This window comes from Ammospiza nelsoni, chromosome 1 (genome assembly GCF_027579445.1).
Source record: "Ammospiza nelsoni isolate bAmmNel1 chromosome 1, bAmmNel1.pri, whole genome shotgun sequence".
Taxonomy (NCBI): domain Eukaryota; kingdom Metazoa; phylum Chordata; class Aves; order Passeriformes; family Passerellidae; genus Ammospiza; species Ammospiza nelsoni.
The window spans coordinates 68,349,164-68,358,166 of record NC_080633.1 but is presented as its reverse complement, the minus strand read 5'-3'; positions in this window follow the sequence as shown (position 1 = coordinate 68,358,166).

Here is a 9,003-nt window from a genome sequence, read left to right as displayed (position 1 = left end):
AACACAGAACTAAGACAAAGGAATGTCTTTTTCCCTGCCACCTTAATTCTCTTTGCTTTCAGGCTCTCCCTCAGCCCTTGCCTTCTATTTTTCTGCAAAAGGAGAATGCAGTGCTAGGGGAAGTCAGCTTGCAGCAGCATTGGATCATGGGAGCGCCTGCACAAGCCACCTCCAGGCACTTCTATAAGTACCTCTTTTCTACACTGGGCTGTCAGTTGTGCTGCTCTATTCTTGCAGAGCCATGGAGCAAGATGCTTGGGGTGGATTTGTTGGCAGATCAGTAGGGAATCATAATATTCCTGCCAAATTCATTTTCTCATGTGACCTGAGCTTGACTTAGAACATGGATTTCCTACAGAGACAAGTTTGAGCAGTGCCAGGAATTTGAAAGCCAGGTGGTCTGCAAAGCTTCTCCCCAGGCTCTGAGATCCTATTTCCTCGCGTCATTCTTTCCAGACAGCATGGAGTGCGGGCTGGGGTGCTCACAGCAAACCGAGTCCTCAAAACCAATGCAATTGCTCCTCACACCACCATAATCCTCTGGAAGAGACTGTGACAGAAGTGGGAGGAAAGATGAGCACGTTTTCTGCTAGGAAACAGATTCAGACAGGCTTTGACCAAGAATGCTAGTGAAACTTTTCTCTGCCAGAGGAAACTCTAAAAAAAAATCCCACTTTTTCATCTCAGCAGCATCCAAATCTGGCTTAGCTAGTCCAAACTGTCGTGTCCTTGCTAAATCAGAAATCCTATATTTGCCTATTTGGAAGGGAAAGCTATCAGGCAAAGGCAGATAGGCTTTTCTGAAGAAAGCTATCCATAGGTTCACTGATCTCGTGGGACAAGAAGGTCCATATATTAATTTTAGATATCTGGCAATCTGCATACTAGAAATACTGTATGGCTCCCATCCATACTGACTTCTATTAAGGAAACAAAAGCTAGAATGAGCTGGAAACTCTCCCAGATGATGATCTCTGAATATCCATTGAGAAAAAGCAGCCTACCTTAATATATTACTTACCCCATCCCTAAGAAACTCTCATTAAAAAAAATAATTTTGGCTCCCTGAAGAGGAACAATAGCAGTGTTACAATTGTAATGGGATATCAGACCAGGACCTGGACCAAATATCATGGTCACAGAACGGTTAAGGCTGGAAGGCACCACTGGAGGTCATCTAGTCCAACCTTCCTGGTCAAGCATGACTCCCTACAGCACATTACGCAGGATTCTGTCCAGATGGTTTTGAGTGTCTGCAGAGAGATTCCTCAGCTTTTCTGGGCAACCCGTTCTAGTAAAAAAAGTAAAGAAGTTCTTACTCATGTTCAGGTGAAACTTCCTGTATATAAGTTTCTGCCCATTGCCTCTGTCCTTGGCACCCCTGACGCTGCTTTTCTCACTGTTTTGTCTCAGCAGGAACCAGGAGCAATGCACAGGTTACAGCTGTCTGCTTCTAGACTTCTTAATCTTCTTGTACAGCTACAGAAGGATCCCTGACACAGAGCAGGGAGTCGCAGCATCATCCTAAAATGGCTCCTGTCATTCTCTCTAGAAACATTACAGAAATGGCAATGGTCCACAACACATATAATCCCATATCTATAATTGCTGCCTTGTTGGCAAATTCCTGTCACAGACTGCACTCAGTTCTATCCCACCCTCACATCAGATGCAATCCACACCAACCTGCGCCTGCTGGAGTGCCCATCTGAGGGAGCAAGATGGAGAATAGCTCACTGGTCTGGCACTCTTGGGAGACAGAGAACACAGACTTTGGCAAGTCTGAACCCTGCACCTCAGCTGAAGCCACGCCTGTATCACCTCTGCTTCCTGAGGGCCCAAGGAAGGGATGGATGTAGTGTGTCCTTCTCCTCCACTCTCCCACTCCCTCACTCCTTTCTATCCACCTTAGATGCAGTCGCAGCAGCCAAGGTCTCCATGCACAACGTGGAGGGAGTGATATCTTCCAAAGAAGCAGCATTTGAAAAAGCACAAGTCACTGAGAAAGCAACCTCCCTGTTGGCATTGTGCTGATGGCTAGGGGACACTCAGAAAAACTGTGTTTCTACAGTCAGAGAACAGCAGGACAAACTCAGGAATAGCTTTGCTGAGAGCAACTGCAAACTTCCTTAACACATTTCTGGAAGAATGTAGCTGGGAGAGTGTCAGCAGAAGCTTTGAAATTCATTTGCAACAGACTCACAACTTTCTGGCAGTAGGCTGACCAGTCTGAAATTCATTCCTTAAATCCATGAGAATCCAGTTTAGTCTTTCTTCAGATGTAGTTCCTCTGCCTCCTTTTTTAGTGTCCAAACAAATCCAACATCTCCACCCATCAGTCAAAAAGGAGAAGAGAAACACAGGTTAGGGAACACTCAGGTACCACAAGGGAACAAATGGCATAGTACGTCAATGAAATCCCAAATTATTGTCTAACTTAAGCCTTGCTTTCTTTCCTGGAAGGGCTGAGCTGCTTGTTCACAATGTCTGCTGCTGGTAAGAGAATTCCACTTTCAATTGGTCTCCTTTTTACAGTTCTCTCTCTGAATTGGCACTTCTTTAGGTATCTCCCAGCACATGATTATGAGATCATTTTTAAAGATTGCACATCAGGCCTCTGTGGAAATCAATTAGATCATGTTAGGGAAGGAAGACTATCAGTGCCAGGTGATCCAGAAGCACAAGGGCAGATATTTTAGACATTTATCCCTGCTTGCAGATGGCTGTTCAATCCAAAACCCTGCTGAGCTGCCAAGTTCCCCAACATAATACTTGTGTGACTACGAAATTCCACCACTGCACTGTGTGCATTGGCTGTAGATACCTGATACCCATAGATATCACTTCCTGCCCTGTTGGGTCACCTGCAAACAGAATTTGTCTGTAGAGCCAGGAACTCTGCTCCTTAGATCAAACATTAACTAGTCCTTGGCTGAGTCTGCTCTGTCTCAAGGTCCCAGCGCGTATTATGAAAGGAGTGTCTGGACACTGCTAAGCATTTCCTAGGCAGGAAGCTGAGCTTATTCTACAGAGTCACTCCCCCATGAACACAGAGGAACCTGTATTGGCCAAGATGGAGAAACACTTCTACCAGGAATGGCGAAACATTTCCACCAGAGTTGCAAAAATGGACGGATAGCACATGACTCAATGCAACTGTTCTGGTGTGCTGTTCCTTACTGCCTAACATGCACTGATCTGCATTGATCCAAAATTACGCTCCAGCACCTCAGTGTTGGCAAACAAATTCAGTCTATCCAGGAGGGCCACTGGGTTTTGACAGAGGCCATTGATCCACTGTGATCCTGATTCAACACCAATTTAAACATATTGCCTGGCTGAAGACCCACTCACGAGCACTGGCATGAGGTAACACATAAGAGACTGACTTCTGACATAATGACACCTGCCAAGTTCATGCTGAACCAAAGGCTGTTTCCATGTCTAATTGAAGGTGCCTCACCAAAGCCACGGACTGAGAGGCAGTTCACAGAAAGGAGAGCACAGCAGTGTGAAACACCTTTTCTCACTCCTCTGAAGTTGAGGTTTCAAAGCTTCTCCCATTCTGAACTTTATCTGAACGGGATGTCACCTCTAAGGCAGATCAGAGCTCTTAGCCCAGGAGACGTCCCCACATTTTGAGCTCCAGCTCTCAAGAAGTAAAAAAGTCTGTTAACCTATACAGGCTACTCTGGAAGTGGAGTGTTCTTCTAATTGCAGTGCTTGGTCCTGGTGCTGAGAAAATTCCTCTTCAGATAAGGCATATTTCCACAATGTTGTAACAGCTCTTTCATAAGAAGCTTGGAAATCAGTGAAGTGGTATTTTCTAAGGAGAACAGTATCCAGTAGAAAATTCCCACCCACCTCAAAACCTAACTCTGCAGCCATAATTCTGCACAGCTACAGAGACTGGTTGGTAGAACTGAGGAGAGGAGAGACAGAAGTAAATAAATATTTTTTCCTTTGCACGACAGCAGTTTTTGCCACTTTTATCCTGGCTATGATTTTGGAGCCCACATGACTCCAAGGCCAGAATTTCTTTTCAGCTTTAGACCACATACATTTGCATCATGAACATGCAATGTAAACCTCAAATAAATGTATGTGTCATTGTCTCTGCTCTGTGTTACTAAGTCTGCTTTCCTCCTTCCCATTCCCTTATGCAAAGGTGCACACCGAGGAGAAGTTGACAAAAACGACAATGGTAGTCCAAGAATAACATCCCGAACTCTCAGTCAATCTCACTTTTCATGGACATATGGGACCTTAGGCACATCACAAGCATGGCTGTCCTCTCCAGACAGCACCAGAACAAACTTATCCTACATTTTCTCCTTGCATGCAAACAAATGACAGAGGGATAGTATATAACACTCGCCTTTCTGCTCTAGGATCACAGAATGGTTTGGGGAAAGTTTAAAGTTATCCAGTCCAACCCCTTGCAATAGGCAGGTAGATTTTCAACAGAATCAGGTTGCTCAGAGCCAGATCTAACCTGGCCTTGAATGTTTCCAGGCTCTTTGGGCAACCTGCTCCAGTGTTTAACCGATCTCATCATAAAAAATTTCTTCCTTATACTTAATCTAAATTTACTCTTACAGTTTCAAAGCAATAACTCTCATTCCTACGGACATTAATAAAAACCCTGCCCCCATATTTCTTGTAAGCTCTCTTTAACTATTGAAAGGCTGCAATAAGATGTCCCTGGAACTTTTTCTTCTCCAGGCTGAACAATCCCAACTCTGTCAGCCTTTTCTCTCAGGAGAGGTATTCTATCCCTCTAATAATTTCTGTGTCCCACCTCTGCAAATGAGGAACATAGCTGCTTCATGACAGCAGCCTAATTTCACCATTTTTCCATGACTGCCCACCAGTCCACTCCAGGAAAGACTTGTTTTTAACGAGAGGGAAAAGCTTTACACTGCACACCTCTATTACAGCTGCACAGCCTAAGGTGTGTATGTTGGTTCAAGCACACTCCCTCTCCATTTGGCAGCAGATGAGCCAGGAAACTTTAGCCTGTCACACAGGCTGTAGAATCCAGATGGAGTCCTGAAAAGTTATAACAACATGAAACTGAACATTTAATATAAATTATAAAGACAAGAAAGCTCTTTCTTTTTCTCCATACTACTGACTACTCCCTTTTCATTAAAGCTTTAGTTCTAAAATGAGCTGGTAAAATTTAAAAAGTAGCTGCCAGAGTAGTCTGCTACTACATAGTACTAATGATATAAAGTAGTATAAAGTAGTATAAAGTGAAATTAAAACCCAATGTGTATAAAACCATATAGACTTATCCTATATATTCCAAATAGCACCAGTGTTCCATGAAGAGCAGACAGTTCTGAAAAGCAGTTTGGTCCCAGGCAGCCACTAAGGGCTTGTACTGAAAGCATACCAGGACTCAGCAAAGCTCAGCTTTACAGCGGTTACAAAAATCAGAGAACATCAGCCCCATTTGCAAGTCCTGCTAGCATCAAATTTTGTTGCTTTGCAACACTCTCAGCCCCTTGGTTTGGTCTTGGAGCACTTGAAAAGACAAGGGGTGACTGGAGTAGCTGGGTTTCCACCCCAGGTGCTGGGTTGGCAGCTAAGGGCTGGTGGATCCCAGAAACTTTCATGCCCTTCAGAAGGAAGAAGCCCTGAGGGCCTCAGGCTCCACTGCTCTCTGCTCCTGGCAGGGCTTACAAGGTGCATGAGTCCCATCAAGCACACTGCGGAGGGTATAGCACCTCAAACACCCCCAGCACTAGAAATCACAGAAAACAAAACTCAGGCACAGCTGGAAAGGGAGAGAGAGGGTGGCACATCACCTTGTATTACATTTCTGGGTGCTGTCCTTTTTGAACTAAAATACTAAACACACTATTACAGGCACAGTAGGAAAATTTTACTTTTATTGAGAGAAAAGGTATCACCTTTGGAAAGTCTTGTCGCTTTGCTGAGAAATTTTCACTCATTGTCTTTGACTAGGAGGAGATCCATGCTGAGAAATATAATGCAGAAAGCTTTTGTTCAGAGTGAATTGCAAAAGAAAGGAAGATAAATCAGCAAAGCTTTTAATATGTAGTTTCCCCTCTGGCAACATTCCATTGTATGATACAGGTGTGCAAAGATGCCAAAGGAGATAAAGAAAGATTTTGGCTTGAAAGAAAGAACTTAAACTTTGGTTAGGACTCACCTGATACTGGACTTGCTCAATAGAGAAAAAAAAATCCTTAAATAAAACAGGCTCTTAAGAGGAAACCCCACTGCTGAGGTGAAGCTCTAGCCAGGTCTACACTTGAAAAAGTTTTGCAAACACAAGTACTTGACTGGGAGGATTGGAAAAACAACATGCCTATAACTAACTTGGCAAAAGTCACAGTGTAGGTGCAGCTGTATGAGTGCAAGCAACAGGCCCCTTGACCACCAAGCCCTGTGACTGGTTAAGCCTCTGCAGGGAACCCAGAGAGCAATTAAACAATTCAAGGGCAAGGATGCTGTATGAGCACAATCCATTTGGGGATGGGGGGTAGGGGGGGTGATTTGCTATGTCAGCAATCTTTTTTTTTAGACAGCCTAAGAAGTTACAGACATTAATGTAACATTATCTGCTTACCAGTGGGCTCTGTATCTCTTTACTCTTCCCAACTACATTACAAATAAAATAATCTTCTTGATAGGGAACAAGAGATTTTTTTCACTCTTTAATATGTCCAAAATATCTGATCAAGGTCAAGAGTCCTCTAGGTATATGAAGCCACTGCCCCTCAACATCCTTTGCTGACATTTTTGAGCTGTTTATCTCCATGGTCAAAACCTTCAGTCAGGCAGATAAAGAAACACACTTGTTGGCCAGATAAGCAATGTGCCAAAACAGAATTCCCTCTGCCAGAACTGATACCATTTCTTCTAGATGTAGTTTCTCATCCCACAGGCTTCGGCTGTCTGAAGGGAAAGTAGTTCTCAGAACATATGGAGTTGGTAATAAAGCTCTTTCTAGGAGATACAAGGAATTAAATGGCAAAACAGTGTCTGCAGTACATGCTGTAAAACCTGAAGTAAAATTCCACTCCAAGTAAAATTCCCTTCCCACTGAGCAAGAACAACATGGTGGGACAAAGTGGAAGTGACAGCGTGGCTTTCCAAAACATTAGCTATATCATGGCTGTTTCCCCTCAGAACATTGGCTACCCAAAACCTGCTTGAGACACACATTCCAACCTCACACTCACAAAAAAAAGATCTTGTGACTTGTCATTTTGAGTCAGTGTCAGGAGCACTGCCAAAAAACAAGGATGAAAAAGCTGTCTTGAAAGAGCAAGAGAGAGTCTATGCACCAGAAGGGGAAACAGTGCCTGTGTATATCAGAGTTCCCAAGCTCAGCTACAAAGTTGTATTTGGTTTCTGCTAGATCTACTCCAGGCACCCTAGTTCCAGTGAAGCCAGAAGACTTGTATCCCACAAGTCCAGTGTTGTTTCATGTTCCCAGGCTTAGACCAAAATCTCTACAAGGCAAAGCAAAGACACTTAGATGCAGCCTTCTGCCAAGAGGACTGCTCAGAGTCAGGCTTCAAAAGCCACAACCAATGGCAACACTGCTCCAACAGGATGGGCAGGCAGAGGGAAGGGTGGTAAAGAAAAGCCCATTGTCCAGGAAATCATTCTAGTCCAGATAAAAGTTCCATTTAACCCATTAACTTGTTCCCAGTAGTGTGGGCAAGTAAGCATGGAAAGAAGAATAAAAGTAGGCCAAGCCCATTTGCTTTCTCCCACGTATTTTTGCAACTTTCAGTGATTCTTATCTCAGGGGAGGTCCTGGTCCTGATTTGGCTTGTTTATTGAATGACCCCCAGGAGGTCTCTCTTTGAAGCATTTATCCTATCTTTTCATTTGCTTTGTTCATTGCTATTGAGCATTAGCCTAATATTTTAAGTGAAAGATCATGATGGTGTTTCCTAAAAAAAAAAAATTTTGGAAGTTACATTCTCAAGGTCCTGATCTGAAGTACTTTGTGGTTTGTAATATATCGCTATATACAATTTTCATTATCTTTATAGACTTTTGTGCCAAGAGACTTTTATTTTATGTGATTTTAGTTAAATGTATTACAGTAATCCTAGACATTGTCTCTCCCTACTATTCCCTTTTCAATTGTTCTTGCTTTTGTCAACTATCTGCAGGGTACATCCTAAGTCCAGTCAAATCAGATCTGTAATTCAGATCCCATTATGTGACTCATATATGTTCCATGCCTAAGGACAGTTGCCTAGATTCTCACTCTGGCCCTGGACATAAAATTTACCATTATGACAGCATCCAAAAATATGAACCAAGCTTGAGCCTCATTATTTAAAGCAAGGTCTCTAGTATTGCACTGAATTGGCTTTTAAATTTAATACATCATGGTTGAAATCTTGGCTGTCTCTTTAATCTGTGAGATTTCTTTTATTACCTTCATTGAGGCCAGGATTTTGCCTGAAAAATAGCCCTACCATTTAGCATTATTTCATAATTATCTTGTTAGGTGCTTTCCTGTTTACTAAACAACATAAGTTTTCCCCTGTTCAGTTTTACTTAGAGGCAGAGCAAATGACACAGCCTTCAAAGCAAGAAAGACTGAAATGGCCAAAGTGATCTTTTATCCAACTCTGTTATACTGCGGAGCCAATTTCTCCTTGTCTTGAGCTCAGAGAAGACTATTGCAGACATTTGCTTTAGGGTTGAATTCAGCTTGTAGCATTTTTCCAGTTGGTGCTCTGTCCAGAAAAAGACCTTTCTGGCAACTGCAGTTTGAAATTCTGTTCCAGCCCTGGATCTTAAAACTGAATCAGGGAATTTTACTGGAGATGAAGGAACTCTCCCTCCTTCCCTCACTCCTTCCCCGCCATCTGCACTAGCCACTAATTCTGCATAAAGCACAGCTTTAAAAGAGATAGTGCAAATGACAAATGTACATTTTCACTAGAGAGCCATTAAGTAACCAGGCAGACAGGAGGAAAAAAATTAAGTCTAGGT